Source organism: Rhineura floridana, chromosome 5 (genome assembly GCF_030035675.1).
Source record: "Rhineura floridana isolate rRhiFlo1 chromosome 5, rRhiFlo1.hap2, whole genome shotgun sequence".
Lineage (NCBI taxonomy): Eukaryota > Metazoa > Chordata > Lepidosauria > Squamata > Rhineuridae > Rhineura > Rhineura floridana.
In genome coordinates, this window is record NC_084484.1 from 69,674,319 (window position 1) to 69,698,879 (window position 24,561).

Genomic DNA, 24,561 nt, shown 5'->3' on the forward strand with positions numbered 1-24,561 from the left:
GCACAGGCTGCTACTCGACAATGCATGTACATGGCTTGTCAGAAGTAAAACCCGTAGAGTTGCATGGGACTTACTCCCAGGTAAGTGAGTATCAGATTGCAGCTTGTATCTGAAATCAAAGATACAGGGCTTCTATGGTTGCAATCCTTAAAGACACTTGCCAGGGACTATACTGAACACAGTGAGACATGCTTAGTAACAAGCATGCATAAGATTGCACTGTTCAAAAATAAGACAGCTTTCTTCATTTTTGTCTCTTCCCACACAATCAGCAGCTTTTTCTGCAGTCTCATTTCCTTGTCTCACTATCACTTTTGACTCTCATGTTTGCACCAAATAGCTCAAGATAAAGGGATGTCTGCACAACAGCTGAATACTGAAATATTTAGGCTAAAAGATTATGAGGTGAACACTTAGGCTATAGTCCTAAAGAACCTATTAGTAAGACTCTTTTAAGCTCCATGAAGCTTCCTTCTGAGTAAACATGCATAGAAATGAGCTTTTGACTATCCAGTTTTAGGTTATAGCTGATCAAGAATTTAAAGCTGGATTTCTGCACATCCAAACATGACATTTATCATTCAAGAAGAATGGGATTTTATTTTGAGAGGCAAGTTGTGTGATAAATTGGGAAGGAGCTGGAGGAGCCTGGATACAGGTCTTTGGCTCTGGGAGAAAGCTCACTGGGTCACTTACTAGCCTGACCTATGTTAGAATGTTACTGTGATAACGAAATGGCTGAAACCCATGAGCTTATTGAAAGAAAAATATGCTAAAACTGTAATATGCTGGCAGAAAACCAATGGCGCATGAATTCTCTATATGTGAAAAAAGATAGTCAGTCCCACTGAAAATGAGAACTCAATTCTGCGTGGTTCTATTGTTATCTTTACTTAACAGAGAATAACTGGATTAAATAGAGATTGAATACAATAAGGATATAATGTAGTGTCCTCACCAAAATCTTATTAAGTGTTTGCTGCACCAGTGTACCTTTTGGATACTGCCTTTGACCCAGAGAAGTTGTAAACCACTTAGAAACTGTTACAGAGTATAAGCAGTAAATAATTCAATAGGTGATGATGATAAATATCTAGGGACCCATTTATGTGATTTTGAGTGCCAGCTATTCCATACTAGCTTCATTTATGGAATAGTCAAATTGGACTGTTACAATTACATTTTGCCACTGTATTCTTGCTTAACTCCTTTGGGGAGAAATGTTTTAAAATGTATCTGTTTTCCTCTGGAAGAATGATACATTAAAAAGTATATTCTTGTGATCTGTTGCCAGCCATTGTTTTGAGTAGGGGTTTGGCTTGTCGCAAAAAAATTAATGAGATTAAATTGGTTTCTGCTAGTGCAGACCGACAAGGTTGCCTGTGTGGGGCTGTTATCACAGAAGAGGCTAGATAATTACATTAATGGGGTTTCATAGTGTGCAGTGGCGCTATTAGATCATTTTAAATTCTGGACTTTTATTTATTTATTTATTGTATTTATATACCACCCCATAGCCGAAGCTCTCTGGGCGGTTTACAGTAACTAAAAACATTAAAAACAAATATACAAATTTAAAACATATCTTCGAAAAACAATTTAACAGACAATTTAAAAAAATTAAAACAATTTAAAAACATGCTAAAATGCCTGGGAGAAGAAAAAAGTCTTGACCTGGCACCGAAAACATAACAGTGATGGTGCCAGGTGCACCTCGTCAGGGAAATCATTCCATAATTTGGGGGCCACTACTGAGAAGGCCCTCTCCCTTGTTGCCACCCTCCGAGCTTCCCTAGGAGTAGGCACCCGGAGGAGGGCCTTTGATCTTGAACGTAGTGTATGGGTGGGTTTGTATCGGGACTTAATGGTCTTATCGGGCTGGAAGGGGGAAGGAGTGAGCTCTAGGTGGTAATGTATATCACTTCACTTAGACTTTAAATTGCAGTAAGCCAATCCTGTGTTTGGGGGCACTTCTCATTTTGCTGAGTGGGGCCTTGGACATCTCTCCACAAATCCTGCCCAATGACACCACTAAACCACTTCGTTTAGCATTTGTTACTGTCACAGAGGACAGTCCTCAGATGAAGTAAATCCATTTGCCCAGCAAATAATACTCAGAGCTGGAGGCGATCTATAGAAAAGATACATTTCCATTCCAGTATCTCCAAGCAATACCGAATGTCATCTAGCTTTTATTGGTGTGATGGCTACAACTTGATAGCAGGGCACAAATACAGCAAACTTTTCCTTAGGATATAATGAGGCATGACCTGTTTCAATAACAGTTGTGGGAACATTCAGTGTAGGGAGAGAAGTAGAATAACACCTAATGAGCTATGGCTAATGAGGCGTAGCCTTTTACCTGTTGTGTGCTCAGTGAGATAGATGGACATGAGCTACAGAAATATAATCTTGTAGTTATTCTCTTTTGGCAGGTCACATCTGGAGACTCATTTATATTTTGTTCCATATGTGCAGTTCTTTAGAAGTATCTTGTTTTTCAGTATTTTTATTTGATTTTATCTTATCTTGCAACATGTAATGTGCAGCCTGATCCTATGTATTTTTACTTGGAGGGCTTTCCTGCAGTGTACATAGGATTGAAATCCCACTTATTTTAACATTTAGGTCCTTCTTTTAACAGCCAAAGCAAACATTCTAGACAGCTTCCAAAGAAATGCAAGGTTTTTTATTTTAAAAGCATCAAAATAAGTAGCCACTAATAAAAATTAAATAATCAAGGCAAAAAAAAAATGAAATTAGAGGAGAAGAAGAAAGCAACAGCAAGAATAAAATCAAGCTATTTGTTGTGCCTAAACACTTGGTTAAATTCAATGCAATCCTATGTGCGTCCTGCTGTGTTCAATGGAGCATACATCTAGGTAACGGGTTAAAATTACCACCTAAATAAGCCTTCCAAAGATTCTGAGATCCCAAACTTGGTAGGTTCTTCTTGAGATTGATTCCCTAGGAATTTCCACAACTGTGGTTTCATCAAAATAGGACAGGGTAGCCAGTGTGGTGCCCACCATACATCTACTGCAGAGACAGAGAAGTTGCCAACTAGAAGAGAAGAGAAAGTGACTGGGAGATTAATGAAAATTTGTTGCCACTCTTCCACCAATACTTCAGCATACATAGTCACCAAGGGAAAGAGAACAGTCTTTTTCTCTAACCCTCTTCCAGCTGCCTTTCCCATTGTCAGGCAGGGCCTAGGGATGCTTGGGTATGACCCAACCAATGAGATAGGAGGGAGAATGGCTTAGACAGAAGGGATGTTCAGATGTTACATTTAATGAGTGTACAATCTATGTATCCAAATAGTTGAGCTGCATGGTCATACAGTTATTCACATGTAACATTCAATCAGTGTACATACAGTCTGTGTACACAACAGTTGAGCTGTACAAATCAACAAGCGTACACTATTTTACACACTATTTACAATAATATGTATGTAGAGACTACTTGTACCTGTGTTCAGTGTAACAGGTGAACAAGCCTAGAATAATGACATATCAAGTGGTATTTTTTATCTCTTTGGAGCAGGATGTAAAGCTTGTTAGGAAAGACAAATGTCTATAGCTATACCAAGTATTCATACTTCTACAAATTGCCATTGTGCACCACAGCATATCTTCTGATGCGGCAAATTTTGATGGCTAACTAGCATACCATTAAAATTACTAATTATTACCTCTTGTTAAAAGTGATCACAGTTAACAAAGCACTTAATGTGAAATATAAAATAATCTGTTGAAGTATCAAATATGATTAATGAATTCATCATCAATATCATGATGTGGCTATGTCTTATCCACACACAGAGCTGTTACAGAATGATTTGTTATATAATTATTTCATAAATGTTAGACATGGCATTTAAACTAGTCCTTACCAGAAGCTGTAACAAATTAGTGTTGTGTTAACAACTATATTTGACAGCTTTCTTTCATAGTCTAACATAATAGTTTTCAATGGAACATTTTATCCTAACAACTGTGCCCTGTCTGGAGTCAAAACAAATTAGGTTAATGCAATTTTTAAAAGATGGATTAAATAGGAAGATATTCAGTGTTGATATTGATGTATGTTTAATGAAATAGGAAGGTCAACAACCTGAGGCCAACATCTTTTGTGATGATGATCCTTTCTAATCTTGTGAACTACCCCTAAAGTAGGAAAATTTGATATTTTGAAAAAGAAATTTCAAACCAAAACAGGTTCTTCTATCAAAGTTACCAGACATTTTCTGGATGACATCCTACCTTTAAAAAGGTATATGACCAAACAAAACCTCATGCTTTCCCCATCACTGTACATCCATGCTGGGGAACACTTTACATATCAAATTTGCAGCTTTCATGCAGTTGTTAAAGATATTTTATTGTCAGAAATTGTTACTAATGCATATGTCCTCTTAGCAGCAGAAGAAAAATCTTGGTGGTTCATTTAGACTGGAGATAAACAATAGTTTTTACAGAGTACTGAAAGTGGTTTGAAAAGAGGCATCTCCTCCTATAGCTTACAATACACTTTCTTTTGTCCACTTGTTGACTGTAGTTAAAACGATTTTGCAGGTCTTAAAACACATTTTCATTCTGTTTACCAGAGTAAAAATGAGATGAATATATACACCACAAGCAGCAATCTCTTTTACATTTGGTTCAACGCTCTGGAGAAAAAAACCCCACTTTCTGTCTCCTGCCCTACATCATAACCAAATTGTCATGTTGAGAGTATGATCTGAATGGATCCATCCAGAGTTCAGCATATGATGAAAGGCTTGTGTGAATATTTCATCATCTCACATGTTCAGTTTCCAGCTCAACCACATTTATTTTGCTATTTTTTGCTCAAACCCCAGTGGTAGTCTTGCAATATTGTGATAAATATGGGTTCAGAGCAATGGGCCAAACTCTTCATGGATTCATTCAACCCACATTGGCAAATCCAACTGAGGCTGTTCCATGGGGCATCTCATAAGCTCCTCCCTGCATACTTATGGTTTTACCAGACAACACACTTTTCCTAAAGGACAGTTTGCAATGGTGTGGCAAAATTGCAATAACCACATGTAGAACTGCTTTATACAAACAAGTTGCCATATCCACACTGTTGCCTTTCATGTTGACATCCTCATGGGTGCATTGTTTTTGTGAATTAGCCATAAGTCAAGCTGTGGGGAGATTAATTTTATGTTTATTTAGTTTTACCTCCTACAACTATTAGGACTACATTCAGAAACCCTAGCTGGACTTGAGCTAGAACTAAACATTTCATCAGACATGGGTTGACACCAGAGCTTGGAAGTAATTAGTTACAAAAATGAATTACTTGTAATTTATTACTTTTTTGAGGAACAAGTGGGTAATTCCTTTACAATTTGATTGTAATAGAACAAGGAGTAATTTTGTTACTTTTGAGGAGTAATTGTAAGGTTTCCAGCATTACTTTTGGGCATTACTTGGGGGGCGGACAAGGGAAATCTTCTGGTCCTCTGATTTGTGGGTGAAAATCGTGCCTCAAACTAGGCTTCTGTGCAGCATCACTCTTCTCTCATGCTCTGTGGGTGCGTAGGAGGCGATGAGGGAGGAGGTGGAGAGTGAGACGGGTGGAGTGGAGAAAACAATTGTTTAAAAAATGGATGGTGGTGGAGAAGAATGGAGTAGAGGGCGAAAGGAGCCGGAGGGCAAGAACATGGATAAAGGAGTAGAAGGAGGAAGCAGCAAAATGGAGATAAAGAACTGTGGAAGTGAAAGATGACTCTCTCTCTCTCTCTCTCTCTCTCTCTCTCTCTCTCTCTCTCTCTCTCTCTCTCTCTCTCTCTCTCTCTCTCTCTCTCTCTCTGTGTGTGTGTGTGAGTGTGTGTGTGTGTGTGTGTGTGAGAGAGAGAGAGAGAGAGATTTATTCCTTTTTGGGGCCATGTAACAGTAATTGTAATTTATTCCTTTTTAAAAGTAATCTTCCAAGCTCTGGTTGAGACAAAAGGCAGCAGACCAAATGTGGAAGATTATCATAGCTACTGCTATTTATTTATTATGTTCAATCCTGTTTCCCCAGTGCTACCACATATTTAAAATACCATTCAATAATAAACCTTAGTTCACCCGCCAGTTGCTGTGAATAGGTGTGGTACAAAACAGTACAGACAGGCACAACTTAAAGTAAAACAAAAGTGTAAGTTGTATTTTATTTTTGATTAACTAATAAAACAGATGGTTATGCTTTTAGCTAGAATGGTTAGTAGATAATAAACTTAATTTGGCTACTATTACTTGAAATAAGACTTCACCATACCAGGTTATTGTGTTACTGTCACTTTAAAAAGAATAGGTCTGGGAGTTTCAGTTCCTTCCCCTGTTTAAACTAATAGGCAATTGCCCTAGCCACTCCAACCTATTTAACTCTCAACCACTGCACTGAGGGCTATAGTTGTGAAGGCTTCGATTTGGTCTTCTTGTTCCGGAGATTCTTGGGCTTCAACCTGGACTTGTGCCAAATTCTTCACCTGGACACAGCAACCTCCTTTACCTCAGGTACTTCACAGTCTTTGCTGATCCTTGGCTTCAAAGCTCCATCAAAGCCTGTCTTTTGGGATACCCTCACAGACCTTCTACAGCTCCAGCCATGATCTCAGTTCAGCTCTTGGCTCATCTTCAGGCTTCTCAAGCTACAGTGCCTGGCTCCTTGGTCCAGCTTCCAGCTGCTGCTTCTTTGCACAATGACTTGACCAAAAAGACTGAGTGACCAATGCTCCTCTTGACTGTGATCTGAGACAATGCTTTTATGTTTGAACAGGGTCTCCATCTAGTCAATCATTTTAGATGTGTGTGGAATTCTATCCCCCACAAAAAATCAGGTCATAACTCTGGTTCAGTGGGGTGAGGCAGAATGTCCACTCTGCTGTCCAATAAAAACTCACAAAATTTCAATCCAGGTGTGTCCATATAAATATGCAGGATTTCCCTATCAGGGCTATCCTTGTTTTGACAGAATGTACGTGGCAGTTAAACTGCCAGTTCAGCTACTTGCAGCACCACTATGGATGCACTGTATATTTTCCTAGCAGCAGGTCATTATAGTATACACTGTTAAATCTGTACATTCCGCAGTGTGAATTCCTATATATTTTACTTTTAAAGCAAAACTTTTATCTCATAAAAAACAATTACAAAAAAGTGATTTGTCCATATGTGATATCAGTGCACTCTAAATTGGCCTGTACTTTCTCTACTTCATATGCTGCCAGTTGTAGGGAAGCAAAACTGAAAGTGCAATGGCTTTATTTGTTGTTGTTTTTAACAAAATGTATTTATTGCTTGATTGTAATAAAACCTCTAAGCAGTTTATAAGAAACATTAAAATTGTCAATAAAAACAGTTAAAAACAAGTAATTAACATGTTTTCCCCCTCTAGGATGCACACTTTAACATGGTGAGGGGGTTTGAGAGTGTTGAAGAAGCTAAGAGCAATGCTGTCAGGAGTCTAGACCAAGAGGCTAGACTCCTAGCAGGGGCACCCAAGGTGGAATGGTCAAAGCTTGAAACACCAGACTAAGATGCATCCAAACTCAGAGGAAGGCAATGGTAAACCACCCCTGAATATCTCTTACCACGAAAACCCTGTGAACAGAGTATCCAAACTGCAACACGAGATAGTGCTGAAAGATTAGACCCTCAGGTCAGAAGGCACTCACCAATCTACTGGGGAAGAACAAAGGACAAGTATGAGTAGCGCTGTGACTAATGACGCAGCTGGGTCAAAGCCAAAAGGAAGCCCAGAGGCTGATGCGCACAGATGCGAAAGGAGGGTCCGGAGTTGTACAACGCACACAATACGAACATGGAATGTGGGAAGCATGAACCAGGGAAAGTTAGAAATTGTGAAGCAAAAAATGGAACATATCAACATTACAATACTTGGTGTGAGCGAACTAAAATGGACAGGAATGGGACATTTTCAATCAGGCAACTACAAAATATTTTATGCAGGAAATGACAAATTAATAAGAAGTGGGGTTGCTTTAATAGTGAGAAGTGATGTAGCAAGAACAATTAAGAGCTACAACGCAAGGTCTGAGCGAGTTATATCAATGAGATTAAACGGGAAACCTATCAACATAACCATCATCCAAGTCTATGCTCCCACGGCAAATGCAGAAGAAGAGGAATTGGAGAGATTTTACGCAGAAGTACAGGAAGAAATTGATCACACACCCAAACAAGATGTGCTGATAATCATGGGGGATTGGAATGCAAAAGTAGGGAACAGAGAAGAATTAGGAATTATGGGGAAATGGGGACTAGGAGAGAGAAATGAAGCAGGAGAAAGACTTATTGAATTCTGTGAAACCAATAATTTGTTTCTTGGCAACACATTTTTTGAGCAACTGAAAAGATGACTGTACACATGGACATCACCAAATGGTCAATCTAGGAATCAAATTGATTATATAATTGGTAGCAGAAGATGGAGAAGTTCCATACTTTCTGCAAAAACAAGACCAGGAGCAGGCTGCGGTACAGATCATGAACTGGTAATATCGAAAATCAGAGTAAAGCTAAAGAACAACAACAAAGCAATCATAATGCCAAAATACAATTTAAATAACATCCCAGAAGCATATAAAGATCAAATAAGGAACAGATTTGAGGCTTTAAACTTAGTTGACAGAGAACCAGAAGAGCTATGGAATGAAGTCAGAGACGTTATCACGGAAGAATGCAAAAAGACAATACCTCTCATTAAAAAGAGAGAAAGATCTCAATGAATGACTGAAGAAACTCTTCAAATGGTTAAAGAGAGAAGGAAAGCAAAAGCAAAAGGAGACAATACAGCGACTAGTACGTAGGGACAAAGAACTATTACAATAGTTACTGTATAGAAATAGAAGAGGACAACAAAAAGGGTAGAACAAGAGCCCTGTTCCAAAAGATTAGAGAAATGAAAGGGAAATTTAACCCAAGAGTAGGGATGTTGAATAATCAACAGGGAAACACACTGACTGACCGAGATGAAATAAAAGGAAGATGGAAGCAATACACTGAAGAACTCCATAAAAGAGATGCCAGGATGACAGATTCATTCACAGATGAAGAACCAGAAATTTTAGAATGCGAGGTGAAAGCTGCTCTTAAAATACGTGGAAGAAACAAATCACCAGGAACAGATGGCATACCAATAGTGTTGCTACAAGCTACTGAGACTGAATCTGTCCAAATTTTGACAAAAATCTGTCAAGAAATATGGAAAACTGGACTTCCGGGAAGGGTGACTTCGCTTGTGCCTGCTTTTGAGACGGGCTCCCGCCTCAAAAGAAGCTTATTCAGATATAAATCAGTCAGAACATTTTTTTTTTTGACTGATGAAATTTCTCCCGGGCAGGGAGAAACGTAGAGATCAACCTCAAAAGCCTGTTTTTGTTGGGAGGACTGGATTTCATTAATTTATGAGAAAAGGTCCAGCCAGCAATGCCGGACGGACTTCCGAACAAGCTCTATCTGATTAATGCGACACGTTTATCTTTTCTTCAAAGAGAAAACGGACTAACAGGCAAGCACCCTTCTTTCTATTATTATTTTTACTTGGTTTAAATTGTTGCAGCAAAAAGAGATTTGTCAAATGAATCAGCTTTAAAGAACTTCTGGGTGAGCTATAACTCTTCTCTGTTATTCACGAAATTAACAGCTTATCTCTGTTTCTATTGCAAAAAGCTGTCCTGGAAGTGCATTCTAAAGATATAAACAGAAGAGGGATTTCTATTCCGAGGAACATTATATTGTCTGGGACTATTCTCCTTTTGGTCTATTTTATTTTGACGAATCTGCTTCTTCACGACGCCACTAACTGTTTTGATGCTGGGAACTAAATTTGTTTTGTATTCTTGAACATAGAGAGATAAGGCAGGCTGCTCTGTTTATACTGTGATGTCATCAAGCCTGGAATATTAACCCAATTGTTGCTGAAATAAGAAGTGGTTCTTCTTTATTTTTGTTTTGTTTTGTTTTCGTGGTTTTAAAAATGGCAATCAAGAAAGTGGCTGAGAATCTGGAAGTAATTATGTTTCAGAAAATAATGGATGAGATTGAGATAACGAAACAACCCCTGCGACAGGGCAGTAAGGAGCTGAAAATTGAACTGAGCAAAATGACGCAGGAGCTTAAAGAAATAGGGGATCCTGTGAGAGGAGAATGAGGTCAGAGATGAGAAAAGAAAAAATAAAGGGAAGATACAAGCCCTGGAGATTGGAACAAATGTGGAATTGGAAAAAGATCTGGAGTTTATGGATATTAGAAATAAAATCTGCTGTTTGGAATTTAACGTTATCTCTGAAGAAATTAATGAAGATATTAGAGATAAAGTTATCAATGGCTTGGATAATCTTCTGGACTGGAATGACGTGATGGAGCTTGATATAGAGAAAATCTATGGAATTAACTGCAGCCATGTGACAATGGAAAAACTCTCAAGAGATGAGCCAGTGCATTTTGTAAAAAAGAAGAACAGAGATATGACTTTACAACAATATTTCAGCAACTTATTCAGAATTGATGGCAAGAAAATACTTGGGATAGAGGAAATTCCCATCAGACTCTTATTATATGACTATGGTTATGACAGCAAGATTATTATGGAATACTGATAATGGAAGATTGGACACTGAAATTACTGGACTTAACAGGACTATTGAAGATGGAAGATGGAATTAATATGGATAATGGAATAATGGCTATTGAAATTATTGGACCTAACAGATTTTGATGAGATGGATTAATCGATATGTTTATTTGGACTATGGTTATGACAATAAGATTATTATTATTAACGAGATGGATTAATCGACATGTTTATTAGGAGAAAAATTGATAGATATATTTCTTAAAGAATTGAAACCTCTCTTTGACTTTTTGTGGAAAGAATAAAGTAATGTTTATGAGATTTGATGATTAATTAAGATAACTACTGGAGGAAAGTGATTTTATAATATAATTTAAGAGACAGGATTGTTATATATTGTAGACCTATAACTGATTTGATCTGCGACAAATGGGAAGTCAACATTTTATTTTTTTGTTTAATCATTTTTGTTTTGTTTTGTTTTTTGTCTTTGAATGTTTTATGATTTTGTTTTGTATGTTTTATGAAAATTTGAATAAAAATTATTGTAAAAAAAAAAAGAAATATGGAAAACTAAACAATGGCTCACAGACTGGAAGTGTTCCATATACATCCCAATTCCAAAAAAAGGGGACCCCAGGGAATGCAGTAATTATCGAACTATTGCCTTAATATCCCATACAAGCAAAGTAACGCTCAAGATTCTACAGCAAAGGCTCTTACCATATATGGAGCAAGAAATGCCAGACATCCAAGCTGGATTTAGAAAGGGAAGAGGCACCAGAGATCATATCGGAACCATACGTTGGATAATGGAACAGACCAAGGAATTTCAGAAGAAAATCACCCTGTGCTGTATAGATTACAGCAAAGCCTTTGACTGTGTAGATCATGAAAAACTATGGAATGCTTTAAAAGAAATGGGGGTGCCACAGCATCTGATTGTCCTGATGCACAACCTATACTCTGGACAAGAGGCTACTGTAAGGACAGAATATGGAGAAACCAATTGGTTCCCCATCTGAAAGAGTGTAAGACAGGGGTGTATTTTATCACCCTATTTATTTAATCTATAATCAGAACATATCATATGGAAGGCAGGATTGGACCAAGATGAAGGAGGTGTGAAAATTGGAGAGAGAAATATCAATATTATTTAAGAGACGCAGACGATACAATACTACTAGCAGAAAGCAGTAATGATTTGAAACAAATGGTGATGAAAGTTAAAGAGGAAAGCACAAAAGCAGGACTACAGCTGAACGTCAAAAAAACTGAAGTAATGACAACAGAAGATTTATGTAACTTTACAGTTGACAATGAGGACACTGAACTTGTCAAAGATTATCAATACCTTGGCACAGTCATTAACCAAAATGGAGACAATAGTCAAGAAATGAGAAGAACGCTAGGACTGGGGAGGGCAGCTGTGAGAGAACTAGAAAAGGTCCTCAAATGCGAAGATGTATCACTGAAGACTAAAGTCAGGATTATTTAGACCATGGTATTTCTGATCTCTATGTATGGATGTGAAAGTTGGACAGTGGAAAAAAGCGGATAAGAGAAAAATCAACTCACTTGAAATGTGGTGTTGGAGGAGAGCTTTGCGGATACCATGGACTGCGAAAAAGACAAATAATTGGGTGTTAGAACAAATTAAACCAGAACTGTCACTAGAAACTTTAATGCGTCACCATAAGTCGTAGTCGACTTGGAGGCACATAACAAATTAACATGTTTAAAACATTAATTAACACAAGTCTAAAATGAGATTAGGAGACACCAACATCAACATCTCTGGATAGGCTTGCCTAAACAAAAATGTTTTAAGCAGATCCTGAAAAAGAATGACGGTGCCTGCCTGATGTCAATAAGCATGGAGTTCCAAAGTGTAGGTGCTGCCACACTAAAAGACTGTTTTCTTACTTAAATGGGCCAAACATCCTCTTTCTTATGAATGCATAAGACTGAGGCATCTTCTTACTCCCCTTTGTCCGTAAGCTATCCAGAGTACCTATATGGCAAACGTTGTGCTCAGCTGAACTTCCATGGTTTCTGCCAGTGGTTGCTCTGGGATAGGTGGACTACTGGTTGGAGATCCCACCAGGAGTCTACTTATGTATAGGGATATCTCAGGACTCTCATTGTGTGTGGGCCTACAAGATACACCGTAGGTGTAAAAATGTGCAACAAGGGGTTCCATAAAAAATTACAGCAGTGCCAGTTCTTCAGATTGAAGTAGTCAATTGGGTACATATGAGGGAAAGCAATCCTGCAAGTAAATTGGTCCCAAACTGTTATGGGCTTTATATGCCAATAGTAACACCTTGAACTTGGCCCACAAACTAATTGGCAACCTGATCAGAGGTTTTTTATGCTGACAGGGTCCCACCCCTGTCAGCAACCTTGCTGCAGTATGCTGTACTGACTGCAGTTCACAGGCCAAGGGAAGCCCCACACTGAGTGCATTGCAGGAATACAGTCTTGATGTCACCAATGCCTGAACTACTGCTCTCTCTGTCTAGGAATGTTCATAGCTGTTGTACTACATACAGCTGGTAAAAGGCACTTTTTGCCACTCAGGCTACCTGGGCCTCTAGTGATAAAGCAGGATCCAGAAGCACCCACAGACTGCGTACCTGCTCTTTCAGGGGGAATTCCATACAGGGCAGCAGCTGACCACTTTCTTAGACAAGGGAACCACTCTCCTACTGTGCCTCCATTTTGCTAGAATTCAAACTCATTTTCCCTCATCCATCCCACCACTGTGTCCAGGTACTGATCTAGCGCTCACATGGCCTCACCTGATTCAGATGTTATGAAGAAATAGGTGGTGGCACCTTGCACCTAAACTCCTAATGACCACTCCCAGTGCCTTCACATAGCTATGCACTGGGGATAAAATAGTGCCTTGCAGCACCCCATAGCATAACTGCCAAGCGGACAAAAAGCACTCTCCCAATGCTGCTCTCTGGACTCACTCCCATAGGTAGGACAGGAAACACTGTACGTCACATATTTTTATTGTTAGATGTTGTAGGCAAAAGGGAAAGAATGAGATGCAGGGCTGTTGTTTTTGACTGCAGCTATACATTAGATTTTGTATAATAGTCTAATTATGGATTTGCATAATTGGTCAGTTGCCTGCTTTGGATCGAGTCATACTCCCTCTGAAAGAGCAGGTCCATAGTCTGGGGGTGCTCCTGGATCTATCTGTGTTGCTAGAGGCCCAGGTGACCTCAGTGGCTAGGAGTGCCTTTTACCAGCTTCAGCTGGTAAGATAGCTGTGGCCGTTTCTGGACCAGGATAGCCTGACCACTGTTGTCCATGCACTGGTAACCTCCAGGCTGAATTACTGTGATGTGCTATATGTGGGGCTACCCTTGAGGTTGGTCCAGAAGCTGCAACTGGTGCAAAATGTGGTGGTGAGACTGCTTACTGGGGCAGGGTATCACCAACATGTCATCCCGCTGCTGAAAGAACTGTATTTTACTTACTGGGCTAAGTTCAAGGTTCTAGTTTTGGTGTACAAAGCCCTATACAGGTTGGGACCAGGATACCAGAAAGACCGTCTTGTCCCTTATATAGCCAGTCGATCACTACGTTCTGCGGGTGAGGGCCTCCTGCAGATACCATCTTATCAGGAGGTCCATTCTGCACTACATAGCTAACAGACCTGTAGTATAATGTCACCTACCCTTTGGAATTCTCACCCTTTAACTATTAGACAGGTGCCATCTTTTCGGTGCTACTGAAGACCTTTCTCTTTCAACAACCCTTTAAGTAGAGACCTTATCCTAGTCTACGTCTGTGTTGGAATTGCTTTTGATATGTTTTAAACCTTTTTTAAAGATATTTTTAAACGCTTTTAAAAAAATGTTTTTAAAGATTTTTGTTTTAATGTATTTTAAAGTCTGCTTGTATGATGTTTTAAAGTGTTTTTAGTGCTTTTGTTTGCTGCCCTGGGCTCCTATTGGGAGGAAGAGCAGGATATAAATTTTGCATCACATAATAAAAATAATAACTTTTATTCCCTGCATTGCAGATGGGAGGATTGAGGCTGACAGTGAATGACTTATCTAAGGTGACTGAATATGTCAGTAGCAGAAGCAAGGTTTGAATTAAGAACTTCCTGATTCACAGCTCACTTTCTTAGCCACTAAGCTACACCAACTATCTCTCACACATACACTGAGGGTTTCAAATTTAGAAATATGGATGTGCCCTAGAGTGTTTATTATGGGACATATTCTTAGTACCGGGTTTAGATTCATATTCATAGGTTCTTTTCCCAATGCAGTATAACTTGCCATAACCAGGCTGTGGCCATTTTGAGGGATTCAATACTTGTGGCTGATTCAAACTATGCTCTGGATGTGCATTAGCGAACAAAATATATAATAAAGGCAGACAGGATCGCATGATGGTTTTCTTGTCTTTCGACGCCCATCCTGTTACTGCCTGCTCATCCCTGTTCCCCTAGAGCTCCAGACTGCTTATATCATAAGGTCAAACGAGCTCAAAAATTCCTCTGCAACCTACAAACAGGAAAGAAAATTTGTTGGAAGCAGGGCCACATTGCCATACACACAGCCGCCTACAAAATCAGGTACTACAGGAACATTTTGTTTTCTATGCTGCAGTGATGCTCTCAGGGGAGGTGTATTTCTGTACTGTGCATGCAGAATGTGAGCTGCATTGAACAGTTTTTAGCCTGTGTAATAAAAATGATATTTTACCTTAAAATGTACTCATAATGTGAAAATTCCCAAAGGAGACTTGTACAGAAAGTAAAATTCCAATATGTGACTTCTTTTGTCATCACTCCACTAATGTGAGGGATAAAGACATATTATCTGATAAAATACATAAGGTTAAAATCATTGGAGAAATGACCCCCTGTCCAAATGATTTTAGAGGCTTTCTGACAAAGGCTAATTCTTGCATGATACAAATTCAACAGGTGCAGCTGGCAGGAAAAACAAGTTCTACACTAGTTAGATTTTTGCCTATCATGCTGTTGTTAATTGCACACAGCCTCTGGAAAAGAAAGAAAAGCTTTTGGCTCTGAAAGTCACCATAAGCATGTAGGCAAAAAAAGGATGCAGCTGTCAAGGTGAACACAGGCACTTCTGAGATGAAGCAAAGGCAGAACAGCAAATGCTCCCCCCCCCATTAAGCTGTTGATCCAGTTACTTAGCAGCTGAGACAGAAAATCCCACAAACACCTCCCCGATAGTAAATATGCAATAATAACTTAAATAAACATGCATTTATTGCCCTTTAATGACACCCACAATCATCTCCCGGAGACTGGCTACCACAGCTGCCACTCAGGATACTTCATGTATCTGATGAAGTAGACTATAGTCCATGAAAGGTTATTATGACTCTTAAACACTAATAATATTCTTTGTTGCTTTTGCAGCAAGACACTAACCCCTCTACTTTTGACAGCATATGCAGATTATACTGTAAAATAGGCTTCTAAGAGGTTTACGAGTATAAAAAGCAATTACACAAGCATTAAAATATAAACATCCACAATTAAAATATGCAACAAAACAATCCCATTAAAACAGGAGACTCAAGTTGAGAGATCGGGGTAAAAAAGTGCATCTTTAAAAGCTGCCAGAATGTCAATATAGTTAGGGCATCTTATATTTCACCAGGGAGTGCATTCCATAACACTGGTGCCACCAGTGAAAAGGTCAAATGCCAGATGCCTGTCCAGAAGCTCAGAATTAAAAACTGAGAAAAAAAATTAAAAGATAAGGCAACTAGGAATGTTGTGAGAATTCAAACAGAGCACTCAGCAGAACTGAGGCAGGCACAGGCTGCTGAGAGCAGGTTACAAAGAAGGTGGCCTTCTTAGTGGTGGCACCTAGTTATGGAATAACCTGTCCAGAGAAGCTCACATGGCAAGTTTTCTGCAATCTTTTTCAATATTTGATAAAGATCTCCTTATTTGTCCAGATCTTTAAATCAATATTTTAACCTAATGCCTTCATTGTTCTGGCATTCATTGTTTTGATGTGGTTTTAAATAAACCTAATGCGCTCTCTCTTTTATTGTGAGCTCTAAATAGTTTTATTCTGTCTCTGCTAGAAAAATATTGTTTTTATTGATTTTTGTTTTAATTATTGTATTTTGTATTTCTGTACTTTTCAATTTTGAGTTAGCTTTATTTTTTATTTTTAGAGAATTTTTATTGATGTACAGTCATATAAATTTAACTTGTAGTTAATACATAGTAAGTATTACTGCAAGTATTGTCTGCAGCTGTAAGTGCTGCAAGAACTGGGACCCCTACCTGACCGTGACTCCAGAGAGAAGCTGCAGTCAGTCTTGTGGCCTCTTGCATCAGCTCCCAGCTGGGTCAGGGGGCATAAAAACACAGCTGCCCTTTGAGTCCTTGGGAACAGCTGCAGCACTGGGAGACTGGAGAAGACCTGCGCTGGGAGTGAGTATCTGAGCATCAGGGTGCTTGCTTGGTTGCTCCTCTGAGTTGCTGTTGCTTGAGACAACTGAATTCTCTGGTAAGTGCTACAGGACTAGGACCCCCTGCCTGACTCTGACTTCCAGAGAGAGGCTGCAGTCAACATTGCAACCTCTTGCATCAGCTCCCGGCTAAGTCAGGGGATGTAAAAGCCTGGCTGCGCTTGGGCGGCAGGACTGCCACCAGCAGGGTCGCCACTGAAGGGGGTCACCCCTTGGGGAGCCCCCTAGGGAATCGCAAGGGTGTTATCTCCTATTTTTTAAACCAATCCAGAGGAGATTGGTAGTGGGGAGGGCGTATGGTGCATGTGTAGTTCCTGTGCAGGGTGACAGCCTGTGCAGTGAACTGACCGATAGGGAAAAGTCGCCAGATGCCTTCAGAGTGAGAGTCTGCAACTGGCAGAAAGCTGGCCCTCCCTGGGTGTGGCCTGTGTGAAAGATATTGAGTGGGTCTGACTGTTCCCAGTTCTCTCAGAGGCCTACTGGGATAACTGGTTCAGGTAGGTTTTGTTGGTGGGCTCTTGTTGGGTCTATATCAGATGTTTAGGAGAAGTCTTAGTAAGGAGGAACCAGGGTGATGCCACCCCAATTTCAGTGAACATGGGTAGACGGAGTTATAGTCATGGGGAGGTGGTGAACTACCATAGAAGATGAGGGCAAGGTTATTAACGCCTTTTTCCTCACTCCCAGCCCTCTCATGGATGGGTTCCTCGTTGCCCATCTGCTGTGCCCACTGGCTTGTGTGTGCTGTTTAATGCCAGATCAGTACACAGTAAGACCACACTCATCCATGATTTGATCATGGATGAAGGTGTTGATTTGGTGTGCATTACCAAGAACTGGGTGGGTGAGCTGGGAGGAGTTGATCTCACCGAGCTTTGCCCACCTGAATACACCAGCACAGGCTGCAGTGATAGGGCGGAGGGAGGAGTTGCTATGGTCAACAGAATGCCCAGAATGATAGTCCTGGGTGATTTCAATGTCTATTCTGAGGCTGCCTGTAGTGTTCCAGCTCGGGACTTCATGGTCTCCATGATGAGGCGGGGCACACCCTTGACTTTGTTTTTGCTCTACATGGAGGATGGGGTGATTTGGAGATGGAGGTGGTGGATGTCACCCCATTGTCATGGTCAGACCACTTCCTGGTGAAGTTTAGACTTACAGCTCTGATCCTCCCCTGCAGGGGTGGTAGACAGATTAAGATGGTCTGCCCCTGGAGACTAATGGAATCCACAGGATTCCTGTGCCCTGGGGGAGTTCCCAGTAGATAGAGCAGGTGATCCTGTTGAAGCCCTTGTCACACTGGGGATCAATGAAGCACATCAGGCTCTTGACACAGTTGCCCACAAGTGCCCTCTCTGGCATTGTGGAGCTGGGTTTGCACCTTTGTACACCAGTGAGCTAAAGGCAATGAAACAGGCTGGACGACGGCTAGAGCACAAGTATTGAAAGACGTGCTGTGAGGCTGATCAGGCACGAGTAAAACATCATAACCTTGCCTACTGTGTGGCGGTGAGGGTGGTGAAGAAGGCCACTTCTCTGCCACCATTGCATCCTCAAGTAGCCGTCCAGCGGAGCTTTTCCGTATTGTCGGGTCTGTTGGCATCAACTCCAGGAAATGGATTTTTAGACCCTTCAGAGGCCCACTGTGAATTGTTTCCAAGGCACTTTGAGGGTAAACTTAACTCGCCTCCATAGCAATCTTGATGCCCCATCCACATCTACTGTATTCCCCAGTGAAGTGTCCAATGCAACACCTGCTGTAACTTCTTGGGAACAGTTTCAATTGATGCGGCCTGATGACGTAGACAAGGTGCTTGCGACTATGCAGCCAGTAATGTGTCCTCTCGACCCTTGCCCTTCATGGCTTATTAAAGCTCGCCAAGCAATTTTGACCGAGTGGATCCAGGGTGAGGTCAATGCATCATTGCGACAGGGAATGGTTTCACCCACCCAGAAAGAGGCAGTGATCCAACTGCTCCTAAAAAAGCCCACCCTGGATCCATTGGTTTGCGACAACTACTGACTGGTTGCAAATACCCCCTTCTTAGGGAAGGTGATTGAGAGGGATGTGGCGCAGCAATTGCAAGTACTCTTGAATGAAACAGATTATCCTGACCTATTCCAGTCTGGGCTCCGGCCTGGTTATAGGACTGAATCAGCCTTGGTCGCCCTGATGGATGACCTTTATTGGGAGAGGCACAGGAAGAGTACAACCCTGTTATTCTTACTTGATCTCTGAGCAGCTTTTGATACCATTGACCATGGTATCCTTCTGGGCCAACTTGGTGAGACGGGTATTGGAGGCACTGTTTTACTGTAGTTCTGATCTTATCTCCAGGATCATTTTCAGAGAATAGCATTGGGCAGTTGTGCTGTGAGGTGCCGCAAGGTACCATCTTGTCCCCCATGCTGTTTAGCATCTATATGATGCCCTTGGGAGCGGCCATCAGGAGATTTGGGGTGAGATGCCAGCAGTATGCTGATTTTATTTATTTATTACATTTATATACTGCCCCATAGTCAAAGCTCTCTGGGCGGTTTACAGCAATTAAAAACATTAAAAACAAATATACAAATCTTAAAACACAAAAAACAATTTAAAAACACTGATACCCAGCTCTATTTCTTTGTAACATCTGAATCAGGAGAGGCCATGTAAGCCCTTGACCGCTGCCTGGACTTGGTGGTGGGCTGGATGAGGGCCAATAAACTGAGTATGAATCTTAGCAAGACGGAGATGCTGTGGGTTGGTGGTTCCCAAGCTCAGATAATTGGTCAGCTGCTTGCTTTGAATGGGGCTCTAAAAGAGCAGGTCCGTAGTCTGGAGGTGCTCCTGGATCTTTGTTACTGGAGGCCCAGATGACCTCTGTGGCTAGGAGTGCCTTTTATCAGCTTCAGCTGGTAAAACAGCTGTGACCATTTTTGGACTAGGATAGCCTGACCAGAAGCTGGTCCAGAAGCTGCAGCTGGTGCAAAATATGGTGGCGAGACTGCTCACTGGAGCAGGGTATCGCCAACATGTAACTCCACTGCTTAAAGAATTTCACTGGCTACCTATTAGCTACAGGGCTAAGTTCAACGTTCTAGTTTTGGTGTACAAAGCCCTATACAGGTTGGGACCAGGATACCTGAAAGACCATCTTATCCCTTATATACTCAGTCGATCACTGCACTCTGCAGGTGAAGGCGTCCTGCAGATACGATCTTATCAGGAGGTCTGTTCCACACAACATAGGAAACAGACGTTTAATGTAGTGGCACCTACCATTTGGAATTCCCTCCCCTTAAACAGTAGACAGGCACCATCTCTGTTGTCTTTGGCACCTACTGAAGACCTTCCTCTTTCAACAAGCCTTTTAAGTTGAGACCTTATCCCAGTCTGTGCCTGCGTTGGAATTTCTTTTTAATATGTTTTGAAACATATCTTTTTTAAAAAAGATGTTTTTACAGCTTTTTAAAAAAAATGTTTTAAAAGCTGTTTTCTTTTAATATACTTTAAAGTCTGTTTTTATGATGTTTTAAGGTGTTTTTAGTGCTTTTGTTTGCCGCCCTGGGCTCCTACTAGGAGGAATGACAGGATATAAATCTAATAAATAAATAAATGTATTACATAATAGTAATGCATAATAATAATATATAAATAATAAATTTTTTGAGCACATCAAAAAAAAATCAGTTTTTGGATAATAAATTCCTCACAGTACCTCCAGATTTTTGTTTTGTTTATTACTCTAAACTGGACATTAATAAAATATCCCTTATAGATAAAGAAAATGCAGCCCTGTTGATTCTCCTCTCAGCGGTGATTGATAGCATAAACTGTGAATTCCCTGTCTAGATTTGGAATTTAGTACAGTGCATTTCTGTAGTTCCATTTTCATGTGTTAGAAAGATTCCAGATGATTTTTTTCTGGGAGACTTCTATGAAATATGAAATGGACTGCCTTCAAGTGGATTCCGACTCATGGCCACCCTATGAATAGGGTTTTCATGGTAAGCAGTATTCAGAGGGGGTTTACCATTGCCTTCCTCTGAGGCTGAGAGGCAGTGACTGGCCCAAGGTCACCCAATGAGCTTCATGGCTATGTGGGGATTTGAACTCTGGTCTCCCAGGTCATAGTCCAACACCTTAACCGATGACAATTGCTATATGGAATGCCACAATGTTCCTTCTTCTTTTCCAGGGTCTTCAACATCTACATAAAATTGCTTTGGGAAAGTGTGTGGAATTTTTAAGTGAAATATCATCAGTATGCTGATGACACTCCGCTCTGTTTATCCTTTTCATCTAATCCAGGCATACCAGTTGATATTTTGAGCAGGTGCTTGGAGTCAGTAATGAACTGGATGAGAAAATAAACTGAAGCTTAATCCAAAAAAGACAGAAGTGTTGGTGGTAAGTAGTTCAACTGATCCGGACTTTTATATTCAGCATGTTCTGGATGGGTCTTGCTCTTTCCTTTAAGGATTAAGTTTGTCGTTTGGGAGCGCTTCTGGACTCTGCTCCAGGTTCAGGTGGTATCCATGGCCAGGAGTGCTTTTAATCAGCTTTTGTTGATTCACTAGCTGTGCCCTCTCCTGGAAAATGAAGACAGTCACTCATGCATTAGTAACTCCAGGTTAGAATACAATAACATGCTTTCTATAAGTCAACCTCCAAAAAATGTTAAACTACAGTGCTCCAGAATAGGCAGCTAGGATATTTGAACTAAGAAGAATTGCTGTTTTGAGCATATTACAACAGTGCTCAAAAATCTAAATTGGCTTTAAGTTTGTTTCCAGGCACATATAAATTGGTGCTTACCCTAAGTGGTCTGGGCCCAGGTGCTTGAAGAATCACCATATGAATCTATTGATGTGCCACAGTCATCACTAGAGACCTTTTTATGTCCCTCTGCTAACCAAAGTGAGTGGATAGTGATGAGGATTAGATCTTCTCAGTGTTAGACAGAAGTCCCTTCCTAGAGATATGCTAATACCATCTCTCCATCCAACAAGTTAAATCTATTATATTTTATCAGGATTTTAGAAGGGTTGGAGAAGAGGAATAACTGTTTAAGCTGTAAAGGGAAGATCCAGATAATGGCTTAAATATACATATAATGTGGTGAAATAATTTACATATGCTTAGATTTCCTTAGAAGATGCTTAAGAATTAATGAAATAGTCTATAAAGTCTGCTGTATGCATAACAGCCAAACAGTTAAACAGGAGTAGTTTGAAACTGCCCCCCTTTTGTCCTTCATCTCCTGACTAAAGTTGTAATTTTCCTGAGAAACAGCAGGACTAGACAAAGTATAATTTTCTTATGAAGTTGAGTACAATATAAGATAACAGGTCAGGGCAGACAGCCAGTGTGTCAGATAAACAGTCTAAGTGAAGGAAGAGGAAATCCTTATATAGTGAAGTTAAGCTGACTAGTTGAGAAAGAAAGACTTTTTGGAGCTTCTGATGAGAGCCTAATTCGAAGTAGCAAGAAGCAGATAAGACCATGGAAACACGCCTTCCCATAGAAAAGAAAGGGTATAAAAAGCCAGGTCTTATAGCACTCAGGGCCCTTCAGCTCTGCTAGAGTGGGGGGTCAAATAAAGCAGGCGAATCATCCATCTATTCCATCCATAATATCTGATGGGTGATGTATCATGACATGTATTCCTATGTCCTTTGTACTTTGGCTCTGTTTAACTCAGCCCTTCAACTATTGTAACCTGTTTTAATCAAGATGTACTTTCAGAGTTTTATACTTTGATGTTAAATGGATATCCATCAGTTTCTTTTATGCTGATATATATATTTCTATTTTTCAGTTTCTGTAATGACGGCTAAGACCACCTAGAATGAATTTTATTAGCTGTAGTGTGCAAGATATGAATAAATAACATATATTATACAGACTGTTCTGTTGTCCGAAGTCTCACTCCCAAACAGAGAATTTCTGTTACCTCCCAAGACTCAAGAATTCTTGAGTGGGGTCTCCTCTATTCTATTTTCCCTATGAGTCTGGCCATCACAGCGGGTTTTAGCTCCACCTATCGTGCGAAGGCAAGAATGTCTTTGAAGTCAAGACTAGGGGCGTCAGGCCCCTCCCACTCTCCAGTTCATTCTTGCCTTTGTACGAACAAGATTGAGATCTATATAGCGTAGTGTTTAGCTAAGTTCTTTTGGTGTTTTGTTTGTGTGTTTGTTTGACAGGGCGGAGGTATTGTCTCCTGTGTGTCTCCAAGTGTCCTCCTTCCCTCTGTCTTGTGTTTAACTGCTTTTAACTGTATCCGATTTTTGGGGACTTCTCTTGGGGAACCTTTTTCCCTTGCCCGGGCAGTTTGTTTCCCCTATTGGATTACTCCCCACCCCTAAGAGAGACCGCGGCTGCGGATCCTCCTCGTCCTTTCGTTTTTCTTTCTCTCTTGGGCTCTGCGCTTCCCCTGGGAACTTGCGGCTGCAATTCCCTTCTAGCGGCTTGTCTTGCTGGGCTCCCTTTTCCCTGCGCTCCGTGACGCTCTCGGAAGACCGCGGCTGCGGTTTTTCTGATCTCAGCGGGAGCTTGCGGCTGCGGCTCCCGCCGTTACCCCGTCACCCGTTTTAGCCTGCCCGGGTCCGTTCTCGCCCCACTGAAACCTGTGGCTGCAGCTCTTTCATTAACCTGCGAGACTGTCTGCGGCTCCCTCATTAGCGCTTTTACCTCAGCTCACCCCACCGCGAAGGGCTTTGCAGACGGCGACGGCGGCTCCCTCTGCAGTGGCTGCCGCATTTCCCCTACTGCCTCTTCCCTCCTGGGGGTTTTTTAGAGCTGCTAGTGCGGCTTTCGGCCCCGCGGCTCCTCCTGCGAGACTGTGCTGGGCAGCCCTTCCCCCAGTTCGCTTCCAGACGGCCGCCATTGCTCCTTCTGTCTCTGCGCTCTTTTTTCCGGGCGCCATTTTTTGAATTCAAATTTCCCGCCTTTTTTGTTACCCTTTATTAACCATCGGATACCTCCCCTGCAGGCTATTTATCCATATGTGTGTTGTATACGTGCTGCAGACAGACTTACACAGGACTGACTTACACACAATTTTACTGTGGCTGTAATCATAGTGGCTGGATTATATTATCAAGGCTGGAGCTCCAATCCTAGTGGGCTGGATTGTATTATCAAGGCTGGAGCTTTAATCCTAGTGGCTGGATTGTATTATCAAGGCTGGAGCTTTAATCTTAGTGGCTGACTTGTACTAAATCTGATTTAAATTGGTATATCCTGCCCCCTCTGGGGCCGTGTACCACGCCTGAAACCCAGCCTACAGCACTAATCTGAGTGTGCCAACTCTAAAAACAGCCTATATATATTAACGCTGACTCCTCAGTGCATTCTGCCCCCTCTGTGGCAGTGCACTTTGCCATCTGCCAGCGTATTCTACCCCCTCCGTGGTCGTACGCTGTGCCAGTTCGGGTCTTTACATCCTGCCC

The 24,561-nt window shown here is 40.9% G+C and overlaps 1 protein-coding gene across 8 annotated transcripts in view; it reads left to right on the plus strand.

The window, feature by feature from the left end:
* The window catches only part of STS (steroid sulfatase), a 161,637-nt gene that overhangs the window by 1,257 nt on the left and 135,819 nt on the right, over positions 1-24,561 (plus strand). For 3 of the 8 annotated variants that reach the window (XM_061627065.1, XM_061627060.1, XM_061627061.1), the window contains exons 2-3: positions 7-80; positions 21,419-21,517. The exons of 1 other annotated variant lie outside the window; for it this stretch is intronic. The gene's annotated coding sequence lies outside the window, so the exon portion shown is untranslated. Of the gene's footprint in view, position 1; positions 81-21,418; positions 21,518-24,561 lie in introns of all 8 variants that reach the window. 4 more of the 8 variants (XM_061627062.1, XM_061627063.1, XM_061627066.1 and 1 more) reach the window with 3 other exon arrangements.